We start from the raw sequence: 19,495 nt of genomic DNA on the forward strand, positions 1-19,495 counted from the left end.
ATTAATAGTAATATTAATAAAGCCAAAAGTATTTGATAAGAAGTGGTAGAAATTTCAAGTCAATCAACACTGAGTTGATTACAGTGACCTGCAGTCAAGACTTGAGTTTCTACACAATATCAACAGAGGATCATATAGTCTAATTTCATTTAAAAACTAGTCTTGGATGATTATACCAAATACAATTGATTGTACACTTTGGATCAATTACATGCTTTATTAATATGTGTCAAAAAAATTGATTTGTTTAAAAAAAAACTCTTACCTTTAAATAGAAATGCTTGGATATACTGGGTAGTATTGAAAGACTTCAGAGTATTTTCTCCTATTTTTTGCTTGCCTTAATTTTTTCAGGAAGTTGAGACAGATAAGTATCAATTCTAATGGAATTCCAAATGAAAATCAGAAAAATATAGCATAAACAAGAATAAATCCTTTGTACAAAAGAGGAATGTTGTTGTTGTTGCTTTGTTTTATTTCTTTTTCTCTCTGAAGTCTTCCTCAGGTAAATTTAATCTTTGAATAAGGGTATCACATAATATAGGAAGATGGAGGACAGAAAAATTCTACTCAAGTAACCAATCTGTATCTGATCTCCCTACTAAAAGAATTACCATTTTGCATGAAATATTAGGCATATTGGGTAATTAAAAATATATCTGATATGGGGACAGTAGATAGATAGTAGCTTTTGGTGTGGCAGAATCACTTTTGAGATTAATTTTCTGGTAGGTCAGCCATGGCAGTGGTATAAGGATGACTGGCGGTAGCTTTTCTGCAAAGGGAACACACAGGGCTTCTCTCCAGTGTGGATTCTCTCGTGAGCCCGCAAGATGATTTTGTAACTGAAGGACTTTTCATATATGCTGCCTTTGAAGAACTACTTTTTTTTTTTTGAGGTACTGGGGGCTGGGGATTGAACCCGAGACCTGGTATGCAGGAAGCCAGCACTCAACCACTGAGCCACATAGGCTTCCCTGAGTTGATTTTTCATTTGTTTTGCTTGTTGTTGGTTTTTGTTTTTTTCAGGAGGCACTGGGAATGGAACCCGGGACCTCCCATGTGGTGGCAGGCGGGCATTCAACCGCTTGAGCCACATCCACTCCCCTTGAAGGTCTTCTTCACTATGTGAATCTTCTGGTACACATGAAGGCCTGATGTCTGGAAGTAATCTTTGTGATACTCAACACAAACAAATGTTCTCTCATTCCTGTGTTTTCTCTGGTGGGCTTCTAACCGAGAGAGATACTAAAGATTCTGGGGCAGTCCTCATATCTGTATGATATGGGGGGGTCTATGGACTCTTTCTTCATTTACCCCACACCTAGATGTTCCATCATTGCTTTGGTTGGTAGGGGCAGGCTTAGGGCTGGTTTGAGCTGGTCTAGAGAAAAACTGTGGTCCCACCTCCACAGGGACATTTTGATAGATGATCTTCCAGGGATCCTTCCTGGGATCTGGAGGGGCCAATCTCTGCTCTTCTGGAGTTGTGCAAGTTCTCCCAAGAGACACTCCACTCTTCAGCCTTAGGGTTATTATCTTCCTGAATAATAACCAGGAAAGGTACCTGATTGCCTCGACAAGTAATACTGTCATTTATTTGATTGGTTTTCACAGAAATGTTACTGTTGTCTTCTTTATATTCATTTCCTTATCTTGTTTGAAGGAAAATAGCATATGGGACCTCAGAAGGGGGTTCTCATGCTCTCTCCTCTTAGGGTTCCTGCTGGTATTTGTTCCATGAGATGAATATGACTTCTCTTAAGGGCATATTCTCAAAGAAGAGGGTTTTCTGTCCCTGTGTGTGGACATGGACAAAGTCAGGTGACTTCACGCAATCCTTGGTCAGATCTTAAGAGTTTCTCCAGGTTTCTTCCACATGAATCCCATTTCTCTTTCAAAATGGACCTGTTTCTGCAGTGACAACTTATCACAAACTGTTCCAGGACCAATTGAGAAATAATTTCTTCCTTGCTGTGTTCTTCTAGCTGCAACCACAAGTAAAATACCTTATGGAGTCTTTTTAGTTCCTGCCTTGCAAATGAGCCATTGTTGGTTTGATATAACCTAAGCTGAGGGCCGTGGAACTTAGATTTCCTCTCTTCCTTGTGGACCAAGTCCTTGGGTGGGTTCAAACTCTAGATTGACCCAGGATCACTCCTGGATTGGTCATGTTGAAAGGAGGTTCTGAGATCTAAAGTCATGTTTATCAAAATTTCTCAGAAAACTCAACCTCCAGGATTCAGGCTCTGCTGACTTGTATTCCTGGGAATCTGTTTCAATAACTAGAGGAAGCCTGAAGACTGTAAGCTCTTTCTATGCTGACCCTCTGAACTGGGTGTTCCCAGGCTGAATGATGATCAGTGTGTGACTTGATTTCTGCCCTAGATTCATCTGATCCAAAAAAGGGTTTTAACCAATCCTCAAAACACCAATCATGCTACCTGTATTAGTCAGTCATAGGGGTGCTGATGCAAAATACCAGAAATCTGTTGGCTTTTTAAAGGGTATTTGTTTGGGGTAGAAGCTTACAGTTACCAGGTAATAAAGCATAAGTTACTTCCCTCACCAAAGTCTGTTGCCACGTGTTGGAGCAAGATGGCAGCCAGAGTCTGCCAAGAGTTCAGGCTTCCTGGGTTCCTCTCTTCCTGGGGCTCCTTTCTCTCCAGGCTCAGCTGCCCTGCTCTCTCCACTACAAGGCCAGCTGAAGACTATCAGGAGACCAGCTCTGTCTCTCTCCCTGGGGCTCAATTGTCTCTGAACTCATGTGCTCTGCTCCTCTGTGAGATTACTTTCTGGGCTCCAGCTCAAAAAACTCCCCACTCTGTTCTCTGCCATGTCTTTTCTCTGTGAGTCTCCACCCATCAAGGGGGGTGGGGATACAATATTCTACTCATGTAGCCCAATCAAAGCCTTAATCATTATTTAATCAAGTAAAAGTGAAACCTCTTAATCCAATATAATCAAATATGCCCAGAGGGACAGACCAGTTTTCAAACATAACCCAATATTTATTTTTGGAATTCATAAACAATATCAAACTGCCATACCACCACTAGCAGAAGCATGAACATTACGACCAAGAGACTTTATAAATAGGTATAAGAAGTATAAGCAGGGAAGATCAAGTATAGGAAATAACTTGAAGTAATTCTTGTTGAATTGTTTAAGAACATTATTTTAATTCTAGAGAAAAACATGGTAACAAAGGTGGGTTATTTTAGTCATTGAAATAAAATGATACCTTTATTTAATGATACCTTTATTTAAAAAAATACACAATACAAATCCCCAATATAGTTGTATTTGAGAATAACAAAGAATTAAATGGAAAGGAGGGACTTAAAAAATAAATTATATTATCATTAGTGAATACAAACAGTAATTCATTAATTCAAAAAAATTTGAGCAGCTATTCTGTCCAAGACACTACAGCTCTGATATAACAAGATTGGAGGCTGGCTATGTAATTCTTGTTGTATGCACAGGTCAAACTGATAATTTTACTAACCTTTTTTTTGTTGTTTGTTTACTAACCTCTTAATAACAATGCATCACATTTTAGACCCCACTAACAGTAGGGTTTTACTGTTTTGCTAGATACTATGGAAGCTACAAAGATGAAAGGATTAGATATCCTGTTCTCAAGGAGCTTAAGTAAGAGATTTGGTTAGAATAAATTCATTTTATACTGTTATGAAATAAAGTAGAGCAACTTAATTATACTACACCTAGGTACAAAGACTAGAAATAAAATTCTGTAAGGGACTCTGTGAACCTTCAAAGAATGAGTTGTTATGGATCCAGAAAAGCCTTGCATAATTTATTTTTTCTTTTCTGAAAAAGAACAATAAAATCATTGGAAGAAAAAACTTAAACCTAAGATTAGTCACAGATGTTCCTTATTGAATACTGGTATTTTTCCAAGAGAAAGAAAAAATTTAAAAATCATAAGAAACCATAAACAGATACCTTTCCCCTCACTGAAACTAATCACTGAGCTAGAGTGCAAAATAATTCAATACAATGTGAAAAGCAAATTAATTCACTTTAAAAATAATAAATAATAGATGATCAGCATTTTCAAATAGAAAAAACTGGAATTAAAAGTTGGATACATGCTATACTTCAAGAAAACTCCTTAATCAAGTCTGGTCCTAGGGAAGATTGTAAAATAGGCCTTGCTTGGCATCCTCCTTTCCTGACCCTTCTTGGTGACTCTATCCCATTATCTCTCAGGGTCTTTAACCTCTCATGATACTCCTATCACTCTGTGCATACACACATACATGTATGTATATACACGCTGTCCAAGTCAGTCTTTTTCTACCTAAAGGGCTAAAGTGATTTTATCTTTGTAGGGTGTGTGGCAGTTTGATATTTTTGGTGAGTTCCAAAAAGAAATACTGATTATGGTTGTAAACTGGTCTGTTCCTCTGGGCCACTGAATTCATAGGTTTCACTTTTACTTGACTAAATCATGATTAGGGTTTTGATTGGGCCATGTCAGTAGGTGGGTGGGGATTCGCAGAGAACATAACAAGGCAGAGGGGACCGTTGGAGTTTTAATGCTGGAGCCTGGGAAAGTAAATACACAGAGAAGCAGATATGTGAGAAAAGTGAGAAGGCTCCATTAGACACAGCAGAGTCCCCAGGAAGAGAGACAAACTGTTCACCTGAGAGTCTACAGCTGACCTTGTGGAGAGAACGGAGCAGCTGAGCTCAGAGAGGAACAAGCTCCAGGAGAGAGGCAAGACTTATCCCAGTCTATAGCTGATATTAGAAAACGCTGGGACCACAGAGCCAAGAGAGAAAGAGGGAGGCTGAACCTTTGCAGCCATCTTGCTCCAACATATGGCAACTGACTTTGGTGAGGGAAGTAACTTATGCTTTATGGCCTGGTAACTGTAAGCTTCTACCCCAAATAAATACCGTTTTATAAAAGCCAACAGATTTCTGGTATTTTGCATCAGCCTTCTTTTGACTAATGCAGGGTGAGAACAGCAGGGAAAGAACAGATTCCATTTATTTTAACTAGACAAGAACAGTTGGGGAGTGTTTACTCTCAGATCTAGGGCAGGGTCTCTAAAATAATTATGCTCTAGAGTCTCAGTACTTAAAAGATAATCTGATGAGTTACTTGTACTAAAATGTTAATATAAATATAATGGCAATGAATTTCTCCCTACAGAAATACTTACATCTGAATAGGTTACACAGCCAAAGATAAAATAAATGCCCCAAAGAAAGAATTTTAGGCATTAACAAGTAGGCAGGGATACACTGCTGGTGTTTCTCAAATCCTGCCATATAGACTATTTTATCACCTTTTACAAATAAATATGGAAGAGCCTAAAAGTAAGAAACTCTTCTGAACATACTAAATCAACAAATCAGACAAATGTCCATAAAGAATATTACAGAGAACTCTTTAAAATATGAGTATAACAAGCCCCATCTGGACATTTCTAAATTATTCAAAATCCTAAATTATAAAGAAAAGTTTTAGTTAAAAAAAACCACACACACAACTACTTCTATATGCAAAAATATCTTTCATAACACTTCTAGTTTCTTCCAAAACAATCAAGAAATGGTTTTGAAAGATGTTCTAGGAAATAGCTCATATCCAGGAAATATCTTATATTATAATAACAAATTTTATAGTTAGAATGTCTTTCATTGGTTTTTTAGAAATAATAACCCTTCATTTCAGTCTTCCCAAAATAATATCAAGAGTGAAGGCAGAGGATCTAGAAATAAACAGTGACTTAAAATATATATCAATTGCATTAGAGAACACATTTTTGATTATCACATCAATTATCAAATATATCATTACAATGTGTAGACCTGATCTAGATACTAATTCGAACAAACTGAAAATGAATGACATTTGAATACTGAATGATAAGTCCTTATATAAAGGGAAAAAAAAATTAAAGGATACATTACACCTCCCCTCCCTCAAAGCTTGAAGTATGATGTTACTTGCAAGAAAAATAGATTAGTAAACAAGCATTTTTAGTATATTAGTCCTTATTAACAACATAGATATGTTCATAACAAATTTTATGTAAAGCAGGAAAAAAGGCATTTCCTGTTTTTTATATACTGACTTATATATATACCTTACAAAACGCTCCAGAGCCTCCCTTCACTAACAGGCTCTCTTCCTTTGTTTTCCTCTGACTTTCCCTCCCCTCCACTATATAACCTAGGAACATTATTATTCCCCTACTCCTGCCTCCTTTCTTTGGAACAAGGAACAAGGGTTTATACATACCCTAATACCTGCAGACAGATGATGAACCCGAAGTCTTTCCAATATTATTATAGTTCTCTTTGCTATTCCCTTAGCTGCCACTCCTGAACTTGTCATATGCTTGAAAATGAATTTAAATCCTTTGAAGTATATATTACTTCATTCAGTCCATGGTGTACTCTGAAAACCTTCTACAACCTTTTTATAACTGCTCTACTTTTCTACTAATTCTAAGCAAAAATGAAAAGGTAGGGAAATATAAAAGGGAACTTATTCTCCACAAAATATTTCCTCTTTGTTATTCCCCGTAAAATTTCTTAGAGCACTTTTTATTTTCATTTCAGAAACAGGAGAGAAGATATGAAATACTTTATGTGGGGAAATGGACTTGGCCCAGTGGTTAGGCATCCATCAACCACATGGGAGGTCTGCGGTTCAAACCCCAGGCCTCCCTGACCCGTGTGGAGCTGGCCCATGCGCAGTGCTGATGCGCGCAAGGAGTGCCGTGCCACGCAAGGGTGTCCCCCACGTAGGGGAGCCCCACGCGCAAGGAGTGTGCCCATAAGGAGAGCCGCCCAGCGCGAAAGAAAGTGCAGCCTGCCCAGGAATGGCACCGCCCACACTTCCCATGCCGCTGACGACAACAGAAGTGGACAAAGAAACAAGATGCAGCAAATAGACACAGAGAACAGACAACCAGGGGAGGGGGAGGGGAATTAAATAAATAAATCTTTAAAAAAAAAAATACTTTATGTGTTTTTTTGGGGGGTGGGGGCAGCACAGTTGGATAGGGTAAAACAAATACATAGCTAGAGCAGCAACAGGAAGTTGTGGATACCCAACGCCAGAGAGAGAAAAATAAAGAGGCAGGATGGTAGACCTGGCTCATAGATACCCAGCCAGCTAGCTCCTTTCCCTATTCCCTTGATTGCTTGAATGGCCTTCTGTTCCCTGCCCGGCTTCAGAACACAAAAGCCATCACCAGTGACGTGAAGTTGGCAGAGGCCACCCTTACACTGTCAAGAATGTTTCACAAAAACAAAAGTAAATATCTCGGGCTTAAAAAGAGTATTAGAACAGACAAAGGGTACAAGTTTGAAGCTACCTGAAAGAAACAAATTAGCTACCTGTGGTGTGGGTGAGGAGGGGAGAACTACTCTCTGTTTACAAACTAGGTCTTTAAATAGATGGCCTTAAGGAGTAAACATCTAGCTCTTAATTTTAGTCTCCTAGCAGACAGATATCCTAGGTTTTACTACTGTCTGGCATGCCACTGTCTTGTAAGTCTAATAAATGGGAATGTGAGCTCATGCCCCAGGCAGTGAGATACATAGATTGGTTAAATGGAATGATGAAATAAATTAATAAAGGAGATTACAGACTATCCAAATTCTTACCATAGTCTCTTTAGTCAAGAGGTTTAAAGAAATTAATCAAAAATCAATTGAATCACAATCCCATCTCACTTATGAATGATATACTTCAATAAAAAATTTTTTTAAAAATCAATTGAAATTCCTTTTTAACTATACGCATAGGAGATTTCTTAAGGTTCTAAGAATATCTTATCTTGGCAGATAAAGGCAAACATATTCAAGTGCTATTCAAGAAAACAAAAGTAATGAAACAGCAGGCAGGTTTTGGTTTTAGTATTGCTATATTTTCCTATACTAAGAAAAATACAAGCAGTTGAACATTCATGAAAAATAAAACCCTGCTCTGATGTGCCAAATTTCGGAATAAAATCAAAAGAAAAACAAGCTTTAATTTAACACTCTAGCCTAGGGGGAAAAAATGGACTAGTGAGGCACAGGTTCCTGTTTCTGACCAGAACAAGTATTAAAACACTAAGATGGGGAAGCGGCTGTGGCTCAAACAGTTGGGCTCCTGTCTACCATATGGGAGGCCCCGGGTTCATGTCCCAGGGCCTCCTTGTGAAGGCAGGCTCACCCGCACACCGCGGAGAGCTGCCTGCCCATAAGTGCTGCAGAGTGCTGCCTGACCCGCAAGTGCTGCAGAGAGCTGACTCAGCAAGGTGACACAAGAAAAAGGGAGACAAGTGAAAACACAGAAGAGTGCGCAGTGAATGGGTAGAGAGAGCAGAAAACAAGCAAGCCACAAGGCGGGAAGGGGGAGTAAATAAAAAATAAATACAGACACACAGAAGAACGCACAGCAAAATGGGACAAGAGAGCAGACAGCGAGCAAGCCACAAGGGGAAGGGGAGAATAAAAAACAAAACAAAACACTAAGATGACTGAGCCTGGTAGCAAGCTGGGCTGCTACACTAAGCATCCTAATTATTCCAAAGATGCCCTGAGATCCAACCCAGCCCTTCTAGCTTCTGCCAAAGAGGCACAGAAACAGTCAACGCCAGTTCCAAGAATAGTGATGACATACCATCCCCTGCCAAACATACTCTTCTTCAGGGAAGCTATAGGTCTTAGGAAGCACTTTGACTTGGGAATATGGGCAGGATTCAGAAGGGTGTTCGTTCTTACCACTGCTTCCTTTCTTATCTGAAACCAATAAATGTACTTATAATAATATATCAGAGATTACATACAATAAGACACACAAATTTTGGCAGTAAAAGGTTCAGGTTCCAAAATGCAAAAGTCTACTGAGAGTAACAACTGTATTAAAACTTGTACTGACTTAAGCTCTTGTTCATATGCCAAATAAATATACTTCTTTTCCAAAGTTCCCATTTTTTTGTTATGACAGCTACTATTCTATCAGGCTTCAAACTTGCATTTATCCTTGATTCCTTCCTCCCCTTTATCTACAGTGATCAAGCTTTCATTAAGCATCTAGAAACAATTGTCTTAATGCAAATGGTACTACACTCTCAAAAACAGCCTGCTTTCTTATAGGTTTTAAATATTTCATTCATGTTATTCATATCACTAATGTGGAATAATGTGTAGCAAAACCTTTTTGACAAGGATTGTGCAAAAGGTAAATGTCTGTTTGCCCAGTTTAAGATTAAATACAGACTTACAGCCAGAGTCCAAATTAATAAAAGTTTATGGTATTTCAATATAGACATACTTGAAAAAGTCTTTGAAAAACTAACTTTTGTAAAATAATTCATGTTTAATAAACAAGAGTTGGAAGGTATTTCGCACTCGCATACATGTGTGTCTCCAGGCATATGGAGATTCTGTCTCCCATCAAATAGTTAAATGCTCTTTTAAAAGGGGCGGGGGTAACAAAAACAAATGTGAGCATCATGGCAGTTAAATGTAAATCCAGGGTCACAGGATTTTAGAGATAGAAGAAACTATACAGATTATACTAACTCACCCCCATTTTAAAGGATAAGGTACTGAGATACAAAAAGAGAGATTAAGAGACTCATCCAAGGTATACTAGTTCATGACCATGCACACTGAATTATCTAAGAGTGAATTCCATAAAAGCTGATCTTCTATATATATGTGGCTCTGGCATGGAAGAGCTGACCTACACTAAAAAAAAAAAAAAAAAAAAAGAGTCATCAGAAAAGTCTTCAATCCTAAAGCCTAATTTATTAATTAAAAATTTTATCTGAATAAATTTGGATTTTTACATAATTGGTAATTATATAATAAATTTTTATATTAGATATATGAGCAAAAATTCCCATAAATTTTCAGTATGCTTAAACTTTCCTTGACTATTGTTTCTTCTAAACTAAACTTAAGTTAGGAACAGAGTCAAAACTTATGGTAAAATGAGTAAGATTCTAAACTTTTAAAAGGAATAACATCTAAAATAAAGTCTTCTCATAGGAATAAATAATGTATCACCCACTGACTAAGTCATTCTAAATAACATCCAGATTACACCACTTTTGACCTGAAACCATAAAAGAAAAGCAACGTAGATAAAAAGAGTGGAAATCAGGAAACACAACTGCATTAGCAGTACATTACATCTTAAGTAGGAATGCAATTTAATGAGTCACTGATTTAACATTTGCAAAACTCCAATATACTAATCTGGAAAGCTAAAGTTTATATAATCTTGTCCAACTACTTAAAGAACCAAGTTAATTCCTCCATACAAAGACAAAATCTGCAATTCTAATCTTCCTTGCTAGCATGCTAATCACTTAATAAGCAATAGCATTATACTACTTAATGACTGCTATTGATAAATACTCATTGGAATACTGATGTTTTCACAGGTCAAGTTTCTAAGAAATTTTCACCTTGGGAAGACAAGGAAACGAAATTTAAAACTCCTGGATATAACATTACATAACATAAATATTAGGAAACAAGGGCTACAGCTACCTTAAAGGCTTTCTATAATAGAAAAGTGCCTATGAAGAACTAGCCCAGAGCTGTAGGGTACTAAAGTAAATGATATACAATCATTTGCCTTCCAGGATCTCACATACTAATAGGAGAAAGAAAAGTGTAAAACAACTATTATAATACAGAGTGGCCTGAATATTTTGGTATCATAGAGCAAGAGTACCTCCTAGTATAAACATAAGCACAGAAGGTCTCTTAAGAGGATTCCTGACATGAGTCTTAGTCCAGTTAGCCATAGAAATTCATGTTAAAAACAAAAACCAAAAAACACCACAATATATTTATTCCTTCATGCAAGAAATGTTTCTTGACCACCAGGCACACACCATGTTCAGAGAGCTACATGTATTTTAGTATAGCTAGAGACTAGTATGGGACTGGGCAGGCACCAGATTATGAAAGGCTTGGATGCTCTGCTAAGGAGTTTGAACCTCATCCTGAAGATGGTAGGAAATCAATGAAGCCTGTTAAGCAAGGAAGTAACAAGATCAGAGTTGTATACACCCTAACATTTAACATTACCTCTGAGGAGCTGGGATAAAGGCTTCAGAGGAGAGGGATGATCAGCTGCCAAAGGTCTACAACCTTTCTTCTCCCTTGTTCAGTCATCTTAGACACCATTCTAGTGAGGTACAAAATTTCAGTGCCAGGAACAGGAAGGAGATAGAGGAATGGTAGCAGAGAGGAAAACAGAGCTCTTTTGGCCAAAGGTTAAGATCATCTCCAAGGAACTACTCATGTTTTAAACAGAAAATTAAACCAACAAAACTGAAACATGTTAAAATTTTATATGAAATTTAGACATTTTTCTACTATGGTAAACATTCAAATTGATAAACATCAGTTCATATTATATTAAATTAAGTCCCTCATTCTTCTTTCACATTCTAAGAACTCTTCAAAGCCTACCCTCTGTCATAAAGCTAAATGCTTATGAACACAAAGAAAACGAACAGTGACTATTACCTCATTGCAGGGGAAAGGAGAATCGTATCCCAAATGGACATCGACCAATAGCTAGTAATTCTTTCCTAAAGATTTGGATTGATGCAAACTGCCAGCATAAAGAATGTACATGAATTTGGGCAGACACATTCTAATAGCACAGCTGTCTGCCCAGACATGCCACTGAAGAATAGTGCATTCTTATTTGTTCCATCCACCACTACCTTAAGCCTCCTTACAAAAGGGAGTTTAAAACAAAACTGTCATATTTAAGCCTCCTAATTTATACGTGTTTTCAATAAAATCAATTAGGTAATAATAGCAACAGTAAATCCTCTGTTTTAGTTTCTGGCTGCTAAAACAAATACCATACAATGGGTGGCTTAACAACAGGAATTTATTGACTCACTTTCAAAGGCTAGAAGGCTTGCTTCCTTTCAGGGTTGGTATCTGCTGGCTGGGCAGTAATCTTTGGGGGTCCTTGGCTTTTCCATCATATGGTAATGCACTTGGCAGCATCCTCTCTTTTTTTCTTCCAGGTTCCATTGCCTTCCAGCTCTGGCTGCTCCCTGTGGCTTCTTTCTCTGTGTCCCATTTACTTTGATTATAAGGGCTTCTGCCATATTGGATTAAAGCCCACCTTCATTTAGTTTGGGTATACCTTAACTAATAACATGCTTAAAGATCTTATTTACAAATGGGTTCACGCCCATAGGATCAAGGGTTGGAACCTGAATATGTCTTTTATGGGGGACATGATTCAGTCCCCAACACCCTCTAACATTCCCTTACCCCAGAGTTAAGTCTCTGAAGAGTTCTGTAAAGGAAAATAACTTTATTCATGAACATTTCTCTTAAAGTCTTGTCTTGAGGCTGCCATTTTAGATTCAGAGAAAGGAAATAACTAGTGTTTTAGTTCCCTAGACTGCTTAAGCAAATACCATGAAATGGGTCAGGTTATACACTGGCAATTTATTCTCTCATAGTTTGAGGTTAGGAAAAATCCAAATCACGGTGTCGTCAAGGCAACGTTTTATTCCCAAAGACTGGTATTCTGGGGCTGGCTGCCGGTGATCTTTGGTTCTTAGTTTGTCACATAGCAAGGCAAAGAGCAGCATCTCTGGGTCACTCCTTTCTCTTTGGATTCCGTGTGTATTCAGCTTCTGGATGCTTCCTCTGTGGCTCTCTTTCTCATGTCTGAACTCATTCTATTTCTAAAGGACTCCAGTAACAGGATTAAGACCCATCCTGGGGAAGCAGATGTGGCTCAAGCAGTTGGGCATTCACCTATCACACAGGAGGTCCCAGGTTCAGTTACTGGTGCCTCCTAAAGAAGATGAGCAAGACAGTGAGCTGAAGTGATACAAGAAGATGTAGCAAAATGATGCAATGAAGAGACATAGTGAGGAAACACAACAACAGACACAACAAGCAGGGAGTGGAGGTGGCTCAAGTGACTGGGTACCTCTCTCACACACAGGAGGTCCCAGGTTTGGTTCCTGGTGCCTCCTAAAAAGAACATAGACAATGGGGGGGGGGGAGGAATAAATGGTTAAATTTTTAAAATCTAAAACAAACAAACAAAAAGACCATCCTGACTGGACTGGGCCACAATAATTTAACTGAAGTAACCTCACCAAAAGGTTCTACTTACGCAAAGGTTTATATTCACACAAATGGGTTTAAGACGTTTTTCTGGGGTACACAGAGCTTCAAACCACCACAACAAGTTACTAAATTCTCAGAAATTTGATGTAGCATGATAGAAGAAGTACTAAGAATTAGAATAATAGGCTCTGAGTCCTAGGTAGCCAACTTACTAGTTTTGGGACATTGTAGCAATTGCCCAACTTCTGTGAATTTCACTTTTCTCACTGATGCTTACACCAACTACATTATAGGGTTCCAGTGAAGATCAAAACACTAAACATAACCCTACCTTAGTCACACTGCCCAATGCACCCTCTCTCAATAATCTCAATTTCATGCAACCCCTTTTGAATACCACTTTCTTTCTATCTCATTTCTTCTAGTGCATGTACACCCCACAGGATCTCCAATATACTGATCCAACTATTTTACACTGTCTCTCATCCCTTGAAGTCCTCTATTCTCTCTTTATGTAGCTTAAATGCCATTATCCATCATTATAATTACATGTCGCTCTCTCACTTGGATATACAAATTTTGCAAAACCACAAGCCTGGTTTAAATACAAATTCTCTATTCTTATACTCCTGAAATGAATGTGACCGGAGGAAAATGAAGCACAGAACCAAGCTTAAGTAGCCTCACTTTTAATTCATGAATTTAAACCTCAAATGGGCCCTTAACACTGCCTAGTAATCATACTAGATTTCCCTATTCTATTCACTTCCACTTTCCTAGATAATAATTGCATGTTCTCATCCTTTTCAAACATCTAAAACCTCTTCCTCATCCCTTTTCTCACTCTTAGCTGATGACCTTGCTTAGAAAATTAAAGCAATCACCACCCATTCTACCATTATCTACACCTCCTAATGCTCTGCCTTCCTTCCTATGACATGAACAACTATCTGTCTCTCACACATAGCCAATCCCTTCTGTATTAGTCAGCCAAAGGGATGGTGAGTGAAATACCAGAAATCTGTTGGCTTTTATAAAGGGTATTTATTTGGGATAGAACCTTACAGTTACAAGGCCCTAAAGAGTTGAACTCAAGGTACCATAAGAGGTGGTTTCTCACCCAAAGTCTGTTGCCATGTGTTCATGCAAGATGGCGATGTCTGTGAGGGTTCAGCCTTTCTCTTCCCTCTTAAGGTCCCATAGGTCCAGCTTCTTCCAATCTCAGCTGTAGGCTGGCATAAGGCTTGTCCTTCTTCCCGAGGCTCGTTTCTTTCTGGGCTCAGCTGCTCTGGTCTCTTCATGAAGTCAGCTATAAACTATCAGATGAATGGTTCATCTCTCTTCCCGGGGCCTCTACCATGTCTATGGAGCTATCTGCCTTCCTCTGTGTTCTTCTGTGTGTCTACCTCTGTGTGTGTCTACTTCTGTGTTCTTACTGAACGTCCATCTATATAGCCCACCAAGGGGGCAGGGACTCAACCCTGCACATCCTAATGATGTGGTCAAATCAAAGCCCTAATCTTGATTCAATCAAGTAAACACAAAGTCGATGAATTTAACACCATCAAAGGGTATCATTCCCAGAGAAACAGACCAGTTTACAAACATAATCAATATCTCTTCTTGGAATTTTTAAATAATATCAAACTGCCACACCTTCTCTTGTATGTTAACTCCAAATACTGTCACCAACTTAATATCAGCTCTAGCCATTCTTCCTCTCTCTTCTATATCATTAATTCCACCCTCACGCGCTCTCTACTGGATCACTTCCATCAGCATATGAGTATACTGTAACTTCTCTCATCATAAAAACTTTATGTACAAGCAGAAATACTGCCTGTTCAGACTGAAAAAACAAAATTAAAAAAGGCCTCTAGATCCCCACATTTCAATGAGCAGGAAACGAGTGAGAAAATGACTGAGCTACAAACACAGACAACCTTTTAAGGAAATGGAAGACTCAAAAGGACAGAACAAAGAAGCCAAAAAGGGTTAAATAATTTTACAATGTCATTTAGCTAATAAGTAGCAGAACTGGGATTTGAATTCAGAAAATTTACATTCTTAATCAGTAGTTATTATGTGGGAAGAACTTTACAGATATTAACTCATTTATAATCCCGCAAGATAAACCTAGTATTATCCCACTGTACACATGAGGAAAAAATTTAGCTAGATTAAGTTATTTACAGTACTAACAAACCATTTGTATTTTTTAAACATCTACACTAGTTTCAGAATTGAGTAGATAAAACTTATAAAAAGATAGAAATAATATATTTTAACAGTTATATTTCTTAAAAATTATAATATTGCAAGAATATATTACATTCCTTCCAAATTTTTAGGAAAGGGACAGTAAAATATGTCTCAAAAATAAGGAAATAGGAGAATGCTTAGTTCCTTTTATACATATTTTTATTTTGAAGGAGCTTTAGAGAATGTTTAAATTCTTAAGCAAGTCTACTGGTTTGACTCAATATTTACTGATGTTAAATATGACCTTCTCTCATTAAGTCTATTTACTATATAACACAAATATTCCTTTTTCATTTTCAGGGACATTTTTATTGCTTGCCTGTTATTATTACTTTCATTGGAAACTATGGGGCTATATTTTATTATATTTATTAATAATAACAAATAAGCTTTGCTCTGTGCTTTCCAGTTATTCTTTCAGGTAAATGAAACAGACAGAGGTATTTCTCTTATAATTAGTTTTCAAAATTTGAACTGAATCTAGCTAATTAAAAAACACAATTTGTATTACATGGGCCACTACTTATTAAAACTCATGACCAAGACTCACTAATATGAACTAAAACAAGTAAACTCATGGAGGTAAACTCTAGAGTATATGTTACTAGGAAATTGAATGTGGGTTGAAAATGGGAGCGGAGTATTAATGTATGTAGAATTCTTAATAAGGTTTATTATAAATGTGTGGAAATGAATAGAGTTAATGGTAATACATTATAGTGAGTATAACTAAAACTGATGATTTATAAATGTGATTGTGGTAAAAGGGGTAGTTTGCGGATGTAATATTTCAATTGAGAGGAAGTTAAAGAATAATGTAGGGACTGTATAACAGTGATTGTCGTGGTGGATGAAGATTGTGGTTAATAGTATAAGAATGTTCTTCCTTTACAAAGTGTTAAGTATATGATGACACACGGGAAAATTACAACTAATGTAACTTATGGATTATAGTTAATAGTAATATAGTAATTTTTTGTAGCAATGGCAAAGAAAATATATCAATTCTAAGGGACAACAATAAGGGAGTATAAAGGGGTATGGGATTTTTTCTTCTGGAGTAATGAAAAGGTTCTAATATTGACTGAGGTAATGACAGCACAACCCTGCAAAGAATGTGAAAGCCACTGAGAGTACACTTGGAATGGATTCTACAAAACATGGAACTGTATAACACAATGTATCCTGTGGTGGAAGACGCACTATGGCTAACAGACTATGAGAACTTTTTCTTATGAATGATAACAAGTATATACTATTAATGCAGGATGTCATTAACCAGGTTGGGTGGGGGAAAAATATACCAAATGTAACACATTGGCTTTAGTTAGTAGTAATGTTTTGATGATGTTCTTTCACAGTTTATAACACCTGTTTCACAATTATACAAGGTGTTGTTGGTCGGGTAATATATCGGAGCCCTGTATGATGATATGCATGTTTGTTCTATAAGTTCACAACTTATACTATACACTTATTGTTTATGGATGTTCATATATGAATGATAAACTTCAACAAAAAGAAATTAAAATAAAAAACAAAAAACAACACTCATGACCAAGAAAAACTATGTGTATATCACCTTAAAGACACAGATGCTGGTTGCTCAGAGTAAGGTGTTCTCTTTCATTATTGGTTGTGACTTTCCTATCAATGCTTTATTTTTATAACCAACTATCAGTATAAATGGCTATGTTTGCCTCTGATTAGCAACAAGGACTGCTCATTAAAAAGTAACTTCTTTCACAACTCTTCCACAAAGAGTACACTTCAGTTATAAGCAGCTTCAAGCCCTCTTCCCCTCTCCCCATTTTGGCTAGGATCATTATATACACAAATTTTTATACCAATAGGCTTCTTTAGGGTTCATCATACTGATATTTTAACATCCTTATTACCTCAAAATTTTGGAACTTGTAAGAAACTGGCTTGCTAAATAATAATGTCAAGATTTCAGGGATAAAGTTATTTAAAAATTTTTTTAAAAACTAGCTTAAAATACATTTTCTCCATTCAATTTATTTAAACAATTATGCAAGACAAAATATTACTAAAAATATCCTTAGGTATTTCATAATAATTAGGTGTCCTAAAGATTCTAACCAGCAATACTATGACAATGTACTTCTAGTTACCTGGACATCAAAAAAGTTGCAATAAATAGAATAAGATTAGAGAATGGAAAGCTGAGGGTTATTAACTTGTGCACAATTGGCAAAAAGGATGTGTTTTAATCTTTGGAAATGAACAGAAAAGATGAAAGTCCAGCATGTTTGTAACTAGGAGTACTATTGTGTGGTATGACAGTGGTTTAAAGGGCAAGTCTAAGGCCATGTATATTACTAAAAAGAAAGTTAAAAAATGTAACATGGAACTATATAGCATAGTAAAACCCCATGCGAAATATAAATATGGGTAAAGTTGCATATATAAGACCATTTTTCTTTGACACTGAATAAACGTATGTTAATACAAGATGTTAATATCAGACAAAAACATGCTGAGTGAAAGAAAACAGACACAAAGTACATTATTTATGATTCCATTTATACAAAACGTAAATATAAATCAATTTATAAAGATGAAATTAGATTAGTGGTTATGCAGGGCTGGGGAACGACTGCTCAGGGGTGTGGAATTTCTATTTACAATATATATCTAAATATTTCCATCTAAATTAGCATCCTTATGATTGTGTTCATGGCCTTTTTTATATCATAATGTATCATCTTATTTTAAATAGAAATAAAAATAAATTAGAACATAAATTAGAGTTAAAGTTAGTATTAAACTATCTTTGCCTAGAAGATGGATGTTGTGATTTTAAAAAACTACAGCAATAACAAAAACTCATGAGATAGTGTAACAAAAAATTATTAATAAGAACACACATGAAGATCTGCTTTCTCTCCATGAAGTTCCATCAGTAAACAATAAAAGTTTTTAAAAATTATCTTCTAAACCATTAACATGAAATTCTTAATAGCTTCATGAAATCATTTATTTTTATCCCTATTCTTTAAGGGTGGAAGTCAAATCTAGAGGCAGAAGTAATCCTAACTCAATTTTATAAAGCTAATTGTATATAATACAGTGTTATATATTCTATGACTACTTTAGACTCATAACTAGTATCTCTACTTTTACCAATGGCCTTCCAAAGAGTTTAATCTCCACAAGGCACACCAGGGTAAGCCTTTCAAATCTAAACCCTGCCTCAATAAATATCCATTACAGGGTATACAAGGGCCCTCTACGAACTGGCTCCTCAGCATTCTCTCCCGATTACACTTACCTTCGCCTTCTCTATATATTCAAGGGTCCTCTCCAGCCAATCTGACCCCCTCCACCATTCCTAAAGGAGATATACCTTTGCTTGAAATATATGCTGTTCTCCAGAAGTTTGGTCTTCTGTTCTTCACCCTGGAATGCTTTTCCCCCAAAAGTCATGATCTCACTCCTCCAGATCACTCAATTCTCTGCTCAGATGGCTCCCTAGCAGAGACTCTCTCTGACCATTCTATCCAAACAGTACCTCCCCTATTATTCTGTCCATTTATTGTTTATTTTTCTGACCTCATGATACAGTAAATAAATATTTATTTAGTGTCTGTCTCCATCTAGTACAATGTCATCTCCATCAAGACAGGGACAATGTCCATTGCTGTAGTCCCAGTACTAAGGAAATGCCTAATAGTGCTCAAAATAATTGTTGAATAATGAAAACTTAGAGTGTCTGTCTCTTAAAAAACATGTTGTCAACTTTAATTATACACATATACCAAAAAGTCCTTTAGATGATAAATGTTAAAAGTATATTTGGGGAGGGAAGCGGATATGGCTCAGATGATAGGGCCTCCACCTACCATATGGGCAGTCCCAGGGTTTGATCCCTGGGGCCTCCTGGTGAAAAAGAAGAAGTATGCCTGCACAGCGAGCCAGGGCCCATGTGGCAAGTCAAGTTTCTGCGCAGTGAGCCAACTGCCTGTGTGGTGAGCTGAGTGCCCAAACAAGTGTCTGCATGGCAAGCTGAGTGCCCACATGAGTGTCCACGCAGTGAGCCAAGTGCCTGTGCAGCGAGGCAAGTGCCCGCGCAGCAAGCCAGTAC

At 37.1% G+C, this 19,495-nt stretch overlaps 1 protein-coding gene across 2 annotated transcripts in view; it reads right to left on the reverse strand.

The window, feature by feature from the left end:
• The window catches only part of ABL2 (ABL proto-oncogene 2, non-receptor tyrosine kinase), a 163,767-nt gene that overhangs the window by 100,049 nt on the left and 44,223 nt on the right, over window positions 1-19,495 (reverse strand). The gene's annotated exons all lie outside the window — the stretch shown is intronic.

This window comes from Dasypus novemcinctus, chromosome 13, assembly GCF_030445035.2.
Source record: "Dasypus novemcinctus isolate mDasNov1 chromosome 13, mDasNov1.1.hap2, whole genome shotgun sequence".
NCBI lineage: Eukaryota > Metazoa > Chordata > Mammalia > Cingulata > Dasypodidae > Dasypus > Dasypus novemcinctus.